This window comes from Onychomys torridus, chromosome 4 (assembly GCF_903995425.1).
Source record: "Onychomys torridus chromosome 4, mOncTor1.1, whole genome shotgun sequence".
Classification (NCBI taxonomy): Eukaryota; Metazoa; Chordata; class Mammalia; order Rodentia; family Cricetidae; genus Onychomys; species Onychomys torridus.
In genome coordinates this window covers 12,481,628-12,501,051 of record NC_050446.1, presented here as the reverse complement: position 1 = coordinate 12,501,051, position 19,424 = coordinate 12,481,628, and positions in this window count along the sequence as shown.

The window sequence follows — 19,424 nt, the reverse complement described above, 5'->3', positions numbered from 1 at the left end:
TTCAGACAAGAGACCTGACAAGGAAGAGTGACTCAGGAACATGGGGTGCAAAGTCTGCCCTCTGGGCAGGGTAGGAGGGCTCTGGACTCTTTCTGTTCATTTTCAACTCCTGATCTCCCTGTCTATCCACCCATTTCTGGCCTGGACTCCTTCTCTAGAAGGTAATTTCTTTGCTCTTGCTGCTCAGAAAGGAACTGGGCTTCTTCGCCATGTACAGTTCGGCTTATTTCCAGAGCCTACACTGTTCTAGGATCCAAACTCACTGTAGTTTATGCCTGGCAGGCCTACCCTAGATGTGGGTAGGATCCCTGTATGATGGCTTATAGTTTCCTCAAATGGGGCCTCTTCCAAGAGTCTTCTAGCCGCACTGAAACCCACAGTCACTTGAACTGCTGCATCCTGCACCTAGGACAGCTGTGCTCTCTTAGAGAACTTCTTACTCTCAGTGTTGCACTCCTCCTTCCTTGCCTCTACCCCAAAGCCACCTCCTTCATTTCATCCTAAGCTCTTGAGGAGTAGGGCCATGATGACTGTGCTTCACAATTTTTATGAAAGCTGGAAAGGTTCTAGCAGCGTGTTAGGGGGTCACAATTATGTGTGTGCCAAAGGAATTTGTCAGGGTATTTCATTTCTGTAAACTCAGGAGATTCATCTCTATCAAACATATTTGAACATCTTCTGCTGTGTTGGTCATCTGAGGGCCTGATAGGAGGACATGTGAGGCCTTTGGGCTTCCTGGAACAACTGATGCTTCTTTCATATCTTTTAGAATGGCATAAAGTTTATGGGTCTGCCTCAACTGCTTGGAAACACATAGTTGTACAAATGTCTTAACTTCAGTCAAATTTTATACAGCCCATGCTATCTAAAAGTTTACTCTCTCACTCATCTGAACTCTGACAAGCCACCAACGTGACCCCAAGTCTAGTTTTTTTTTGGGGGGGGGTAAAAAGTACAAGACAGACACACAGAGGCCAGGGCACCCTAAATCCAGAGTCCATACCTGAACTTCCCTGGCTTCCCTCTTTAATGACTCAATGCAGCTCCCTCCCCAGCAGGAACTCAGCCTCCTTCCTCCACATTCTACACTTCTTGGCCCTCAATAGCCTGATCTGAGACCCAGCTGGCCCAGGGTCTGGAGGTAGGTGCTGGTCCCCCAATGGCATCTTTGTGCTTCTGTGAATCCAGGTTGGACAGCTCTACATATCTATAAACAATATTAATGAGCACTCCCTGACCAGTCTTGGATTATACCTACGTGCTCATATGACCTAGGCCTTCAATTCAGCATGGAAAGTACTGCTGAGCCAAAAGCCCACCACCTGGTGTGGAAGAGATGGGTCCTGTGCTCTTTAGGACCAAAAATTAATGAGAAACCTTAAGTCTCCATATCTGAGGCACAAGAACCTTTTCTGTTCTTTGTCTGTTGACAGAATCCAGATACCTTATATTTCATAGTGTGTGGATTACTGATGCCAAAATTTATGACAATAGAGTATGTAATTCCACCTTTTAAAAGTTATAAGGAAAAACACACAGATGATTGCCAGATCAGGTCTGTTACTGTGAATCTCATGTCCAGTATGATGAGAAGACCCTGCATCCACAGAGCATCCTACTATCATCCACCTGTGAACTCTACCAAGTTCTCCAACTATGCTCATATGTATCTGTTGGCTGAATTGAGGCACTGTGTGGAAGCATAGGATAGAGATGATAGTCAACATAAACATGTGATGGACAAGAGACAGAGCAGGAGGCTAATGTCTACAGATGTTAGATTAGCTTAGGAGCAAATAAAACAGGTGCCTGAGGTAAACCCAGTCTAGATACCATTGGATGATGGTAGGAAAGCAGGGAAGAGTCCCTGTCCACATTGATCCATGGCCTAAAGCATTTCTCTGAATGACCTTCTGACTTCCTACAGAATTCCTCAATTCCACAGCTCCAGACATAACTACTTGTGGTCACATCCTTTACTAGTCCTGAATTTGAACCTCAGTGTGGTCACGCCTGTTTTCTACCTTCTACTTGTAACTTGCCTTGAACCTCTAGCCTCCAGCATGGAAAGAATAAGATTTTGTGTTTCCAGCATCTAATATGTGGTACATTGTTGCAGTAGCCCTGGGATAATAAGAAACCCTAACATTGGCCATGATATTAAGTGTAAATGGGTTAATTATACCAATGAAAAGGAAGTGAATGGAAGGGAAGATTACAATATGTAAGACAACTATATCCTTTCTCCAAAAAAATCATTTTAGATAAACTCAGAAATTAAGAAACTGGAAAAATATATAAAAAGCAATCATTGGAGAAAATAATGCAGAACTTTAATTTTAATATTAGATGAAATAGACTTCCAAGGAAAATATGAACAGACAGACACATAATGCAATGATAGGTGTCCTTTGCACACAGAAGATACAGCAGTATTAATTGAATGTTTACAAGCAACAGGACAGGATGATACATGAAGCAAGAAAGAGGGATATGAATACAGACATAGACAGAATAATAATTTTTTGTTGAAGATGTCAGTATTCCTTGGACAACTGAAAAACAGGTAGACAATAAACTGGAATATACACTGAAGAATGGCATCATCATCCATCATGGCTGAAGCGAACTCTCAGAACCTCCACTCAACCAGAGCAGCACACACAGTCTTTTCAAATATACACAGCATGTGCCTGATTAACCATATCCTGAACTGAAACAACAAGCAGAGTGTCCTGTGACCACATGGAATCAGCTGAGTCAATGCCAGGAAGATATTGAGAATTCTTTCACAGAATATGCTTTGAAATTCAACAAACTTCAAATAACTCACAGCTCCAAGAGGAAGATGCAAATGAAAGTTTTATAACCAAGTGCTTCTAGTAAAATGAAAATATCAATCATCCATCAACAACATCAATGTTGTGAGGGGGAATTATAGCACTAAACACATATGGTAAAAACAATAACAACAGGGGAGGGAAGATAAGAAATAAAGAGAAAGACAACCCACTGAAACAAAAAGAAGGATGATAGAGAACACTGAAACAAAATTGAGTCTTTGGAAAGATCCATAAAATTGAAAGAAATTTAGAAAGACTAACAAAGAAAAGAAAATCAAATTACCAACATCTGGAACAGAGGCATCACTGCAGAGCTATAGACATTATGGGATACATAGGAAGGCAGAGTTCTGAACAGAACTATATACATAAGTGTAAAAACAAGACTCATTACCCAACTTCTGGTAATGTGAACACACTGTAGAACAATTAACTTTAGTAGCATGTTGATGACCAAGAAATGTCAAGTTTGATTTTACAAACTTCCATGTTAAAGTGGATTCACCAGAAAATTCTGTGTTTAGTGGATAAACAGCAATAATGTTTACATTACTCTGCAGAAGAGTAGAGGGCTGGGTGTAGCTCAGTGGGTAGAGTGCTTTCCTAGCATGCATGATGCCCTGGGTCCAGTCCCCAGAGCCTTATAAGATAGGCAAGATGCAGTGGCCCATGTCTTTAATCCCAGCAATTTGGAGGCAGAGCTAGGTGGATCTCTGTGAAAGACCAGCCTGGTCTACAGAGTGAGATCCAAGACAGGCACCAAAAGTACACAGAAAAACCCTGTCTCAAAGCCCCATCCCCCCAAAAGATAGGCAAGATGGAGTATGGCTGTAATATCAGTGTCAGGAGGTAAAGTCTAGAGGACCAAAAGTTAAAGGTTTCATCAGATACATAATAAGTTTTATTACAGCCTGAGTTATAAGATACTTTGTCATAGAAAGGAAGTAGGAAAGAAACAATGGAAGGGAGGAGGGAAGGAAGAAAGGGAGAGAGAAAGGATGGAAAAGAAGAAGAGACAACAGAACACAAAAGATACTTCTCAATTCAAAGTAGGCAAGTAACCCATCTAATTCCTAATGTGCAATACTGTACTCTCTGCAGCCTTTTGGCAAGCAAGGATGTCCACTCTCCCTGTGCACATGTAACACAATGCAGAAAGTTCCAACTATAGACTTAGGGTTAAAGAAGGAATAAAAGATACACAAATTTACAGGAAGACACATCTCTGTTTGAGGATGAGATTATTGTCTGTGCCAAATATTCTAAAGTCCGAAATCAAATTTAAAAGCTAAGAAATTGGCCAAGTTTCCAATCTGTAACACTTTTGCCATGGTAGAACCATCCATGTGAAAGGGATCCCACCATACACACACACAAAAAAAATTCTTTAGCTGATCTCCTGCAATACTGAGTCAGTGTCTCTAGCTCTCCTTACACTTATATTGTTAAGTGTTCATTGAATTCACAGTCCCTGCTCAGTCTACTGTGTGCTCCTGTCTCCTGATTACTTAATTATATATTATTACAGAACAGCACATACCATGAGGAACCCCAAATGGAATAAGGTGGACAGCAACTAGGGAGACATGGGGTTTGTAGCTTCAATCAAGTTTCCTAAGTCAGCTACACAAAAGGGACATTTAAAGACATAATTGAAGTTAGTGAAGGGAATGAGCCATGAATGAGGAGGTGGAAGAGGACTCAGGCGGGAGGAACAGGCAGTGGTTCTGGAAGAGCCAGAGGGGGCCTGGCTGATTCAGGAACAGACGAGGGGAGCGGGGGGAGATAGTGAAAGGCCAGGTAGAGAGAGGACAGAAGCAAAGATGATGAGCTGTAAACCATTCCAGAGATTTTATGTTTACTGCTAGTAAGATGGGGAGATGATAAGGGCATTGACACAGTCATGAGTTTTTAATATTGTTTCATCATTTGCATTTTGAAAATTAACATAGAAAAGAATGGGTTTCATTATGGTGTTTTATACATATGATCATATAAAGTATAATCATAGAAAACATAGTCCCATTACACTTGGCTCTAATCTGTTCACCTCCACTAATATCCTTCCCTGAGCCTATCACCACTCATTAGCTAGTGACATTTTTTAAAGGCTGTGCCAGTGGATGAATTAGCAGAGATACTGCAGAGCCAATATAGATAGATATACAGGAAGCAATAGTATATGCCAAAATGGTAGATGTTGGAGACAGATGTGGTGACACATATCTTTAATCCCAGCAGTTAGAAGAGAGAGGCAGATTGATATATGTGAGTTTGAGGCCATCCTGGTCTACATAGTGAGTTCTAGGACAGCCAGAACTACATAGTGAGGATCTGTCTCAAAAAGTAACAAAGACAAAACACAAGAAAAACAAAAAAGAATGGTGATGTCATGATATGCACAAAGTCATTGATGAGGGGCAGGATGTAGACTTGCCACAAACTAAGGAAAAATTCAGGAAAACTGTGAAAGAATGGTGTAGCTAGAGTTTTCCTGCCTGACCCACAGTCAGGACAAATCTCTCTCACCTGCCAGGCCCATAGACGCTCAGACCCAACCAAGTAAACACACAGAAACTTATATTGCTTACAAACTGTATGGCCATGGCAGGCTTCTTGCTATCTAGTTCTTATATCTTAAATTAACCCATTTCTGTTAGTCTATAAGTTGCCACGTGGCTCATGGCTTACCAGTACCTTACATCTCGCTTGGCAGAATCTCTCTGACCCAGCCACCTCCCAGAATTTTCTTCTCTCTTGTCCTGCCTATACTTCTTGCCTGGCTACTGGCCAATCAGCATTTTATTTATACAGAACGATATCCACAGCATGATATCCACAGCATGATAAGGTTGAAGACTAGCAGTTATAGTTACAACTTAGTATATATATAATATCTTAGATAGAATATATTAAGTATTAGACTCAGGTTCTTTAGGATAGGATGCCTTTTGGAATGATCTTTGTAACAAGCCACCTACTCATGCTCTAGACTTCCCTGGATTTTAGTATGTGGTTTTTGCTTGATATTATTTGCATTGATTGTAGTTCCAGCTTATCTAGGTCATTATCCCTCATTACTCCTGGACAATATTTGATAACCATTTCTTTGTACATAGTCTTGTATTAGGTTAGAACCTTCTTATTTAGATAAAAGGGGGCGATGTAGTGGGTAGCCATTCCAGCCTTGGCCTGGAAGTTCCAACCCCCCTTGAGGCTTTGGTAATGGTCACACCTACAAGGCGGGGCTGAGAGAGGATCCCAAAGACCCAGGATCCTAATGAGAGGGATCTCTTGGTGCCTGGTGTCGGAGTTTTCAGGTTCCTCATTGCTTTACCCAGCAGGTCCACATAGAGGATGATTGGGGCCATGGGCCTGAGTGCAGGTGTCTGAAATGGTCTGCACTTGGCTGTGCTGGGGGAGGAGGTCTTTTGCTCCACCCCCTTGGCATCTCTACAAATACCCTAGGGCAGAGACAAGGCATTGGAAAAGGTTCCAGGCCCTCTCGAGGCTATACTGTGTTTTCTATCTGTTTATCTTCACACTATAAATCTTTCTATCTAATATTTCCTGCTGCTCACACTCAAGAAAACTCTGGGGAGCTGTGGGGTTGGTGGGTAAATGTCCCACAGCCTGGACCCTGGACGCTGGAGGTAGATGGAGTAGAGTTCTCCAAAGAACACTGCCGGACTGCGCCATACCTTTGCCAGGCCCTACAACCTACCAATCCCTTCATCTGTAAGTTATGCCACAAAATAAACCTCCCTTTTAACTATGTGAAGTGGCCTTAATAATTTCACCAATAGAATGGCTTTAAGACATTGGGACATAGAGAATGAAGGGAGTGGTCCATGAACAAAAATAATAATGTTCAGACATTGTCACAGAAGATTATAGCTAAAAAGGAATTTCAACATCATGAGTAAGGACCCTGCAGGGCAAAGGGGCATTGATATGTGGGGCAGATTAAATGGAGACTGGGGCCAGCAGCAAGGACAACAGAGTTTGAAGCAAGCACACACATGAGATAGTAAGTGAAGGATGAGCCCAGAAGTTTACAGAGGGTCCTGTAAGCAGACACTGATACATCAGACAAAGGGTGGAGCTCCACAAGCCGGGGTGGAAAATGCAGGTAAGGAACAATTTTAAGGTCTATAAGGAAAACAGCCAACAACATCCAGGAAGGATTTCTGGAAAGAGCCAAGGTCTCATGGGGGTAGGAGGGAAAAGAGGCTTCAGTGGGTGTCTTTGGGACAACTGTTAAAGAATGATGCCAAGATTTACTCAAATGAGTCAGAATTAAGACAGATGTTATGGGATGCATCTGTTGTGCCAGTGTTTTAGAGACTGAGCCAGTGATTCTTAGCTTAAAGGTCGTCTTGGGCTACATAGTGAGCTAGAAGTTGGTGTAGATTCATAGTGAGATTCTGTCTCAAACACTGACAGAAGATAACCAGGCCTAAATGTAGCTAAAACTAAAAGCTTTCTTTGTGTATTAACTTTCACAGTTCTTGCTTATAAATGACAGAGAAGAAGCCAAAGGAAAGACAGACAAATCACACTTCATAAAGATGGAAAATTTTGACCAATAAAACTGTGAAACAAACAAAATTAGAAGTTAAAATATAGATCATAAAAAGACAAAGAGCACAAATAAAAATTGACAATGGGATTCCATAGGTGTATGTCCATAAGCTGGCCCTCAGGATGGACCATTATTCCACCCAGCTGGTATGCCACATACATTTCCCCTCATCAGAGAATACACTGGGCAAGGAGATTATTGACCCAGCCCAAAGCCCTTTTGTAGCTAACTGTGGCTGACGAGAAAGGGTGGCCACACCACCAGCCTAGAGCATTTCAAATGTACACTAGCTTACGTGGCTGATGGAGAAGACAGGAATACAACCCTCCTCAGTCTTGGCTATGGGTAGGCAGACAGCAGTGAAATACATCCCTACCAAGCCTTACTGTTGCTAGGGAGATAAGCAGGAGATTCACAGTGGGGCCTCGTGATAAGGAAGCAGGATGGTTCACTACAGATTAGAAAGACCTAAGTAAAGCAGAGCAAAGACATTTAAAAGGATCCTAAGCACCAATGAGGCAAGGTCAGCCTCAATCATGAGAGCATAGGAAGGAACAAATTCTGTGAGAATATAACAGAAGTCAGCTGGGAAAAGTATCAGTCATGTCCTGCTCAGCAAATGAGCAAACACCCGTTATGAATCATGGAAAAAGGAAATAGCAAACACTAAAGCCACCAGCAACAAATTCCCAGCAAATACCTAATAATCACCCTAAATATAAATGCTCTTTGTTCTCCAGTTAAAAGACACAAGGCTGGTGTTGTGGCTCATAGCTGTCAGCCCAGGACTAGGGAGTCTAAAGCAGCAAGTTTGTTGTGATCTCCCAAGCAGACTAGGGTACAATGTAAGGACAGTCCTTAAAACAAAGCACAACAAACCAGTATACACTAGCCTACTTAGAGTACAAAAAAAAAAAAAAAAAATCAGTTCTCTGTTGTCTCCAAGAAACACATGCCACTGGACAATGATACAATAAACAGTGTAAGCACAGAAGTCAGTATGCTGAGAAAATACAAGGTCAAACCAAGTTGGAATCACTGGTTTATAGATGATAGTGTAGGTTTCAAGGCATAAAGACATAAAGAAGAACACTATTTATGAATAGAGGAAAGAAGTTATCAAGAGGATATCACAAGGGTAAACATATGCACTGAGCATTGGCATTTCATAAGACAAAAACTAAGCAATAGGAGTGGACAGATGTGTAGATGTAACTGGCTTGTTAAATAAGAAACACAGAACCAATTGCAGAGTTAAAAACCACGAGGTCAGAGCAAGAGCAGAAAACCTTACCCTTTGCTGCTTTGCTGTTCTTCCTCTCTGCAAGAGAGCTACTTCTGTGTGTCCTGTCTATTTATAGACTTTCTGTTCTGTTTTCTCACTGCCTGTTTGTACAGACCTCCAGGTCATCTATAGTTGGTATTGAGATTAAAGGTGTGTGTCTGCCATGCTGGCTGTGTCCTTGAACACACAGAGATCTACCTAGCTCTGCCTCCCAAGTTCTGGGATTAAAGGCATGTACCACTACCGCCCAGCTTCTGCTCTGCCTTGCTCTGACCTCAAGGCAACTTTATTGACATACAAATAAAATCACATCTCAATACAAATAAAATATCACTATACAGATGGTGCAAGATGCAGTTACATAACACCAACACTCCATGTTGATGAATACAGGGTCATGCAGATTGAAATCCTAGACGCTTCAGTTAAACTGCACTAAACAGATGCCTACAGAGAATCCTGTGCAGCAGCTGTAGGATGTGTGCTTCTTAACACCCACAGAACTTTCTGGGAAATAGATCACATCTCAAAAGCACGTTTTAATAAATACAAATGGATTTAGATGATTTCCTATCTCTTTGTGAATCACAGTGCGGTAAAACTAGAAATCTATTGAGGAGAAACTAGAAAAATCATTCAATTGCCACCAAGATTGACTAGTACATTCCTGAATGACCAGTGAGCTATTGAAGAAATTAGGAAAATAATTCAAATTTTTCTCAAAGAAAATGAAATTGCAGATTATCAGAACTTTTGGACACAGAAAAGGCAATTCTATGCTAAGCACTTATAGCTGTTTTATTTACATATATACATGTATATATATATACATATAAAAGCACATTAAACTCAATGGAGAAACCATGAAAGCATTGCATTTAAGCTCAAGAACAAGAAAAGGCATTCACTATCTATTCATATTGGCTACAGGGCTAAAGTATCAGTTAGAGCAGCAAGGAATGGAAAGAGATAAAGGTGTGAAAACTAAAAAGGAGTAAGTCAGCTTCTCTCTCTTACCAAGTGACATGATCCTGAGTGAAAAGACCCTAAAGACTCCACCAGAACACTCTGATGTGTAGTGGATAGCCATCCCAGCATTGGCCTGGAAGTTCCAACCCCCATTGAGGCTTCGGTAATGGTCACGCCCACAAGGCAGGGCGGAGGAGGAAGCGGAAGACCAAAGATGGGGAAGAGGTCTTGCGCTTGGTTCCTGGACCCTGGACGCTGAAGGTAGACCGAGCAGAGTTCTCCAGAGAACACCACCAGACTACGCTATACCTTTGCCAGACCCTGCAACCTACCCCTTCATTTGTAAGTTAGCCCACAAAATAAACCTCCCTTTTAACTACATGGAGTGGCCTTAATAATTTCACCAATACTGATGTTTGATAAACACAGCAAAGCAGCGAGGTATAAACTTAGTAGTTTAGTTCATACCAAAAGCATGCCAAGAAAGAAGTCAGAGAGGGAATATCATTCACAATGCCTTAAGAAAAAAGAAAGCAAACAAATCTAATCAAGGTAGTGTAATTATGTACAATAGAAATTAGAACAGTGAAGAACCCAATTAAAGAAAACACAAAGAGAAGAACAATCTCTTATTCTCATGGTTTGGCAGAGTTAATATTATTGGGACAACTAAGTTATTAAAAGTGATCCATGGATCCATGAAACCTTCATTTAAGTTCCAACGACATTCTTCACAGAACTAGAAAATTATCCTGCAGTTATGCAGAAGCACAACAGATCTGAGGACCCAAATCAGTCCTGGGCAGAAAGGAAAATGCAGAAGGTAATGCAGTGCTGATTTCAAAGTTAGTATAGAGTCCAGAGGTGGTGTTTTCACAGTGTGAAAGCAGCATGGTGCGAAGACAATGGAAGACACAGACACCTGGAAAAGAATAGAAGAACCAATAGCAAACACAGGAAGCTGCAGCCTCATGGTACTTGTCAATGGGATCAGAATACAAACAGAGAAAGAAAGATAGTGCTGGGAGCAATTGGTGGTAGGAAAACTGGAATCTACAAACACAAGAAGAATAACTCGCTCTGTCTCTCACCCTGTATGAAAATCAAATCAAAGACATTAATGTAAAACTTGAAACTCAGAAACCGCTAGGGTAAAACACAAAGAAAAACACCTTGATATATAAACATAGGCAAGGCACCTCGGAAAATGTCTACAATGGGTGGCACAATATCAGTAGTTATTCACAAATGGATTACATTAAATTAAAACACATTTTCACAGCAAAAGAAACTACCAGCTGAGTGACAAGTGAGAGACAGTTTTTGCCTACTTCATCTCTGGCAGGGGACTGATTCAGAACCTAGGAAGAACTTAAAAAATAAAACACAAAACAAATCATCCCATCAATAAACGGACAAAGCAGAACAGATAAGAATGAAGCCCTCAAGACATATAAATACATTTAAAAGGTTCAATACCTATAACTAATAGAAAAATGTGAAGCAAGCCACAGCAAGGGTCTATCTCACCTTAGTCAGAATGGCTAGTATTAAGAAATGCTGGCAAAAATGCAGGAAAAGAACATCTCTCTCTGCACTGCTGGAGGTAACATGTATAGAGGTAACATGTATAGAGGTAACATATACAAGGCAAAGCCACTCTGAAGTCCAGTAAGGAGGTCTTTCTGCTAATTCCAAAGATAGGAGGAGAAACACCACCAACCCAAATCATTATGGTTAAATTAATTAAAGCAAGCTTTTTTATTTGTGTACACAGGCTGCCTCCTGTGTGTTATGTAAAACCTGTGTGTCTGGCTTTGAGTGAAATGTTTTAGTAAAGGCTTTACTATGTTTGGGTTGATTAGTACAGGCTGAGAAATTATTTTGAGACAGTTTAAACCTTGAATAAATGTCTCTCTGGAGAATCTGCACTTGGTGCTACATGAGAGCTTGCAGCTACACTGACTGGTCCTAAGACACTCATAGCAAACCTGGTGTTTTTACTTTGGATTATGGCTCGTCATAATCAAAAGGGACTGAGATTTGTGTGGCTTGTCTGCTTTTGGGGAGCAAGAACAAGATGACTTTGGTAGTTGGAACTTTTCCCAGCCCCAGTTAATCTTGTATATATTTGAATAAAGTAACTGGAGTAAGCTAGCTGGGTATCAGTCTTTTCCAAGATGGCTGAACCTCTCTGCTCCTTCAGAAAATGAAGGCTTGGCATTTTGGTGAGCTTCTTTCTCTACTGTGGCACCTGTGACCCAACATCGAACAATAGCCTCCCCTTAAGGCAGGGTTTGAGTGGAAATCATTGTATGTGAGGAAAACGGGGTTTTTATAGCTCAGAGGTAGGAGGTTTCCAAATAGGGGATTTGGCATGCAAAATAGGTGGGGTTACAGGAGCAGAACACAAGCATCCTGAAACAAGGTGGACAAAACAAGGTAGTCATAAGTTTCAAAGATAGGGTTTCAAGAGGTTATAAACAACTTTTTGAAACAAGGATGTGATTGTCATTCCTGAAATATGTAATATAGAACCATTTGTAGTTAAGGTTACAGCTGGCACATATTCCAATCCTCAAGAAACAGAGGTTTAATCATAAACAAGAATGAACTTAGTTTATCTTTACTATAAGATGGCTTTTAAGCCTAAGATGAAGGCAGACTAGTTCGTCAGTTCCTTATCATTATACTATATATTTCAGTTACATCAGCCTTGGGTATATACCTAAGGTGGTAAGTCAGTATAGCACATAGATAATTGCATTCCTGTCTGTGCAGTACTATTCACATTTGACAAGAAATGGAACCAGGCTGGACACCCATCAAGAGCAGAATGGATAAGAAAAGTGTTGTATGCAAATACAGTGGAGGTATACTCACTGAAAAAGGATAATTTAATTGTCATTTATTGGAAAACAGGTGCATGTCATGATCAATATATTAAGCACAGTAAGTCAGACAAAGAAAGATAAATATTTCATTTTTTCACATGAAGATTCTAAATTTAACTATAAGTATACACAGTATATGCAGAGGTTTAGTCCATTATTTGAGTGGCAGGAAACATGGTGGTACACAAGCAGTCATGGGGGTGGAGAAGCTTTACATACATCCACAGGCAGCAGGAAAAAGTTGGAGTCATTGGGCATGGCTTGGGATTCTGAAACTTCAAAGGCCGCCTCCAGTAACACATTTCTTCCTATAAGGCCAAATCTACTCCTATAAATACATACTTTCTAATCCTAAATAATGCACTCCCTGATGGCTAAGTATTGAAATGTATGAGCCCATGGGACCCATTATTATTCAAACCACCACATTCCACTCTCTAGCCCCTATAGGCTTGTAGCCATGTCATAATGCAAAAATGCATTTAGTCCAACTTCAAAAGTCCCCTTAGTCTATTACAGTCTCAACACCATTTAAAAGTTAAAAGTTCAAAGCTTCTGCTACTAATGGAAATCTCTTAACTACAACTCCCTGTAAAATCAAAATTTAAAAATTACATTAACATTCCAAAAGGGAGGAAATGGAGCATAGTGAGGAAATACTGGATGAAAGCGAGACTGAAAACCATTAGGCAAACTCCAAATTATGAGTTTCCATAGCTAACATCAAAGCATTGTTTATATCTTCAACTCCTTTCAGCTGTGTTGACTATACCTTCCTTTCTCTTAGACTGTTTCCATGCCCATTCTGCACCTCTCCTTGGCAGGTGTTCCTCAGTATCTCCAACATTTTGGAATCTCCAAGGCACTCTAGGCTTCAAATTCCCAGCTTCATGCAGTGGTTTCTCTGACCCTCCATGTATGGACACCCCTAACACTCCCTAGCCATGGCTGGAGATTCCATAACCCCTTTATTGAATCCTTGTCTCTAAAGCCAGAATCATATTGCCCAAACTGCCAAGTTCTACAGTTTCCTGGGGCTGGAATATGCCCCCCTTGTTTGACTAGATGTTTATCAGCTTTCTCTGTCACTGACAAAGCTTAGCTGTCCTAAAACTTGCTCTGTAGACCAGGCTGACCTTGAACTCACAGAGATCTGCCCACCTCTACCTCTGCTTCTGGAGTGCTAGGATTAAAAGCACGTGTCACCATCTCCTGAGGTCACCATTCCCTTTATTCCATTTCTTACTCCATTTATCTCCTTGAACAGAGGGCTTATCTCCATTTCACTTTCTGGTTCCCTTTTTTCCCTCAAATGGTTTTCCTTGCCTTAGCTTGATCCTTTCATTATATTATCTTCATTAGAGTTACTACTAATATCTACACTTGGAGTCTATATTAGGCTGTTTTGAGGTTTCTTCTGCCAAGGAATTAATCCTAATTAAAATAAATCCAATTTATCTCCAGGCAGACTCTTCAGACTTCCTTTAACAAAATATCACAAGAATGATTACTTGGCAACCTACTGAAGTTCTTCTCTGAAAGCTCTTGAGCCAGCTCCCAACATTTCAAATCATCATCAGCACCATTGCCCTCCATGCTCCTTCTGGTAGTGTCTTCCATGCTCCTTCTGTAAGCACTCCTATTAAGCAGTACTTAAAGAATTCCATTGCCTTCCTAACCCAAAGTACCAAAGTCCATATTACTCCAAACAAAGGCATGGTCAGACCTATCAAAGCAATACCCTAGTCCCCAGTACAAACTTCTGTCTTAGTTAGGTTGACTGTTGCTGTGAGTAGCCACCATGACCATGGCAACTCTTATAAAGAAAACATTTAGTTCAATTCAGCATGGTGGGAAGCATGGTAGCATACAGGTAGTCATGGTGCTGGAGAAATAGCTGAGTGTCCTATATCTTGCAGGCAACAGGAAGTCAACTGACTATCACACTGAGTGAAGCTTGAGAAAAATACCTCAAAGCCAGCTTCCACAGAGACACACTTCCAACAGAAGGTATGGCCCAGATTAAAGATGGGCCCTCCAGCCTCATGGTCCAGCATCCAGTAACAAGACCACACTTCCTAATAGTGCCACTCCCTATGAGCTTATGGGGGCCAAATACATTCACACTAGTTCTTATAAGTTAAATTAACCCATTTCTATTAATTTAATTTCTATTTCATGGCTTTATTACCTTTACTCTGTACTAACCATGCTGCTTTCCTGCTTCCTCTGTCTCTAGCTGGCAATTTCCCTTGTCTTTGTCCTTGTTCTTTCCAGCATACTCTCTGCCCTAAACATTATGACTAGCTACTGACCATTCACCTTTTTTATTAAACCAATCCTAGTGACAGATCTTCACAGTGTACAAAAAGATTTTTCCACAACAGTTCCCCATTTTTGTTTAAAAAAAAAAGAAGTTTTAACTCTAACATAATAAAACTATAAACAAGAAGAACAATTATCAGGTAAGAGTTACATTTACAATGTCCAATCCATTTGTATTTAGCATATTTGGAGAAAATACTCCATCATTCATCTTGTCTTAATGAGTCCAAATTTATGTGCCTAATTTGCCTTCTATCATAACTAAGGAAAACTATAACTATGACTATCTAGTATTCAACTCCATCAAAGACCTTGGAAGAATATAATATTACTTTAGTAAACAGGAAATGCAGAGCAATTAACTTCCAAACTAAAAGAAATGACAGAAACAGATGGCCTCCTGGACAGTCACCCAATGTTCCTCTGTAATGTTTGGTAACCATCTTTTGCCTAGAATATCTGACAGACATTTTTATGAAGCAGGAATTTTGAAGGACTATCCCTCCTCGTTTTGGCAAAGGTCAGTAGTCACTTTCCTGTGTACCTGCAAAATGCCTGTGAGATTTTTCTATGAACAGGAATTTTGAAGGATTTCTTGCCTTATCTTGGCAAAGTTCAATAGTCTTTCTTTAGTATGTGTATTCTGCTTATCCAGTTTGTACAGCATACTGTCAGCAGTCAAGATAAGAGCAGTTTCTTGTCCAAATGGCAAGTTTTGCCTCATTGAAAGCAAACTCCATATGGAGTTTCTTCCATGCCTATCATCTTCTCTGAAGTAAATTGGTGCTGCTAGGAGCAGACATGTCTCATTGTCATGAAAAGTTCTATGTTAACAAAACATGTTAAATGCCATATTCTATAGGTCTATGAAGTGTTTAAAGATCATCTATCTACCTAAAATATCTCTCCATTTGACCTTGAAAATATACCTAACATGACTACAAGTTTGATTGTTAAGGGTGACTAACTACTAACCTGTATTTCTTTATTATCCTAAATAGTTTGTAATAATAACTTTTAAGGACTAGAAATTTATATTACATTGTTAAATGAGTTGTATAGGTAGAAACCAGGGCCACCTTTTTTTAAAATTGGTATCTGGTCCCCTTAACATTACATGTTAAATGAGTTGCATAGGTATAATACTTTAATCACCTGGACCACCCTCTTTTACTGGTGTCTGGTCTCCTTGCTCTGAAACACAAACTTTCAAAGATAACATACATATCTTCATTAAAAACAAATATGGACTATGAATTGTACACAAGCCAGCCAAAAATTATTTTTTGTTTTATGTTTGAGCAGGTAAAATATATGTCACATGTCTTATAGTCATTTTAAGTTTATTTCTTTATGTCTACAACCAGTATTTTCAGGGGGTGTTCCCCAATCAAATCTGATCTCTATCAACCTTCAATGAATCCACAGCCATTCCTTTCCTATGGAAACAAAAGCATAACCTCTTACCCAACAAAACATATTTTTTTTACTTAAACTTTTAAGTTGAGATATTTTAAAAACATATAGGTTGGTTTAATTTAGTAGATTTTTAAATAATCAAATGTCTCTGAACAGCTTTTGTTTGCTCATTAGCAATCAAAAAATTTAACATCAATATAACAGCATACAGGATCCAGGTTCTCTGTGTATTTTTCATCTTTATATGGCTTATTTTTCCATATTATTTTATTTTTCTTTGAAGATTTATCTTTTTATAAAGTATTTTTTAGACTGCCTATGTCCATTTTTGTTTTCTTAAGCCCATGCACATTTTTTTTCCAATATGAATCTAAGGTTCAGCAACCCACCCTGGGAATGAGGTGGCTCCCTGACACTGGAGTACAAGACTCTCTGGTTCCAGTGTCCTTCTCTGTGTCAATGAACATGTTAGTGAGATAGATGACAACACAGTGTATTTAGGAGTGGTCTATTCTTTCTCTACTCACTCTCAGGGAATCATGATATTAGAGTCTATACCCCTTACTCAGATTCATGTTCTTGCCAGGAGAAAGACACAAGGTAGTTTCTTGGGCAGTAGCCCTTACCATCATCCTCTGGTCTGTGAGCATTCTCTAACAACTTTCAACACTGATGACATTTTATTTGCTCCACTGCAGAATTGGCCATAGTGAATGGGCAGGAAGGGACTGGATAATCCTTACCAAGTTATCCAAATATCCTCGACTGATCAATAAGAAGGACACCTGAATTGGACCCCAGCACAGCCTCCATAGAATGTTGGATATCCTGTTGGACATCTTGGACTGCAGACCAAAGTTCCTGAGCCTCAGTCTTATCATTATTGCTGTCTGGCAGGTCAGTCCTTCCTGAGATTGGAAGATATCTTAGTCAGTGTTCTATTGCTGTGAAGAGACACAGTGCCTATGGCAATTCTTATAAAAGAAAGCATTCAGTTGAGGCTGGCTTAAAGTTTCAGAGGTTTAATCCATTGTCTTTGTGGCAGGAAACATAGAAACTTATAGTCCGACATAGTGCTGGAGAAATAACTGATAGTTCTACATTCATATCTGTAGGCACCAGGAAGACATAGAGACTTTGGGATTTGCAAAGGCTTTTGAAACCCCAAGCCCATCCCTGGTGACACACTTCCTCCAACAGGGGCTGTAGGTAGAGTTTTCCTGCCTGGCCCACAGTCAGGACAAATCTCTCTTACCTGCCAGTCCCACAGTCGCTCAGACCCAACCACGTAAGCACACGGAGACTTATATTGTTTACAAACAGTATGGCCATGGCAGGCTTCTTGTTATCTAGTTCTTCTATCTTAAATTAACCCATTTCTATTAATCTATAACTTGCCATGTGGCTCGTGGCTTACCTGTACCTTACATTTTGCTTGTCATGGCACTGGCTGGCAGCTCTCTCTGCCTCTGCCTTCCACTTCCCAGACTTCTCTTCTGTTTGTCCCACCTATACTTCCTGCCTGGCTACTGGTCAATCATTGTTTTATTTTAACCAATCAGAGCAACACATTTGACATACTTAAACATCCCACAACAAAGGGCACATCTCCAATTTTTTTCAAATACTTCCAATCCCTAGTAGTTAACCTATGAGCCTGTGGAGGCCACTTTTATTCATGAAGATGAACACAATATGAGGATCAGATGGCCAGAGGATGCGGGGGGCTTGGTGGAGATAGAGCATCTGAGGTTGTTGTTTGGAAGCCCCATTTTTATCCTTATCCTTGTCCTTCTCCTCCACCATACCCTTCCTCATTCTTTTCAAGAGACCCTCATTTAACAGTTAGGCCTTGAAAACTTCTTCCCTAAGAGAATTCCAGATACAAGACAGGATGCTTAGGCAGGTGGTCTGGTTAGAGGGAGGATGGAGGAGGTGGGGTTCAGAATATTTCACTGTTCCCCGGAAGTGCAGTGTCCTATTGTCATAGAAATGGATAGTAAAGACCCCCACAGATAGATTGCACAATGCTTTATTAAGATTAAGTTTTTAAATGCAACTGAGAAAGGAATGATAGCTATGGAGAGAAATTGGATAATGGAAAAAAAAACTGGTGAATTGAACCACCCTGTATACTTAAAAGATGTGTTGACCTCAGAATGAAAACCAGGATATGTGTTACATTGGGGAAGAGGTTTTGCTTTTGTTTCTATAGGAGAAGGAAAGTTATGGATATTAGCAAGATTGATAAAGATTAGATTCAAATAGGAGAGACCTCTTGCTTAGGAGAGATGATAGTTCCTTAACCACATAGCCATTCCATCTAAATTAAGTTATAAGACTAGTAGAAGTCTTTCATTTGATTAGACATAACATGCCCCCCAAAAGGAAACTCCCCAAAGGTAGGGTTGGGGCAGGGTTTTGTTTTGTTTTTTGCAGGAGAATTAAAGCATCTGACTAAAGCATCTGAAGACCACTGGAAAAATAAGACATCTAAAGAAAAAGGACAAATTATCCAGAAAAAAATGTCCCAAGAACAGTAAATTGGCTTAATGGTATAACACATTGCCAATAGAAAAAAAAAATGTATCTTCTCAAATGTTTATTTCTACTGTTCTCTACAGACAAATAAGACAACTGGTCTTTTTGTATTCACAACTCAACTAAAATTTAAAAGTGGCTTTGGGGTTGGAGCATGTCTCTCTTCTTCTCTAAACCTAGGCATTCTTGTGAGAGGAAAACCCAAGATCTCTGTCTCATGTCAGAAGAGACACCTTGTATGAGACATAAGAAATCCAAAATTAATGGACTATTCTATGCCACTAATATCATAATCCTTTGTTTTAGACTCTTTAAAACTTTTCTTAAGGTATAAATATTATCTTAAAATAATTACACACACATATTTAAACCTCTGTCATGATAATTGATATTAATGGTCATATTCGAGTACTAGCTAATTCAAGAAATAATAATCTTCATCTGCCTTTCTGTACATGATTTCAAGTCTTGAGTCTGAAGCAGGTAACTCCAAACTAAGTTTGTGTATTCTAGATATATTTAATAGATTGTGGTCCTTTAACAACTCCTTAGATCTGCTGAAT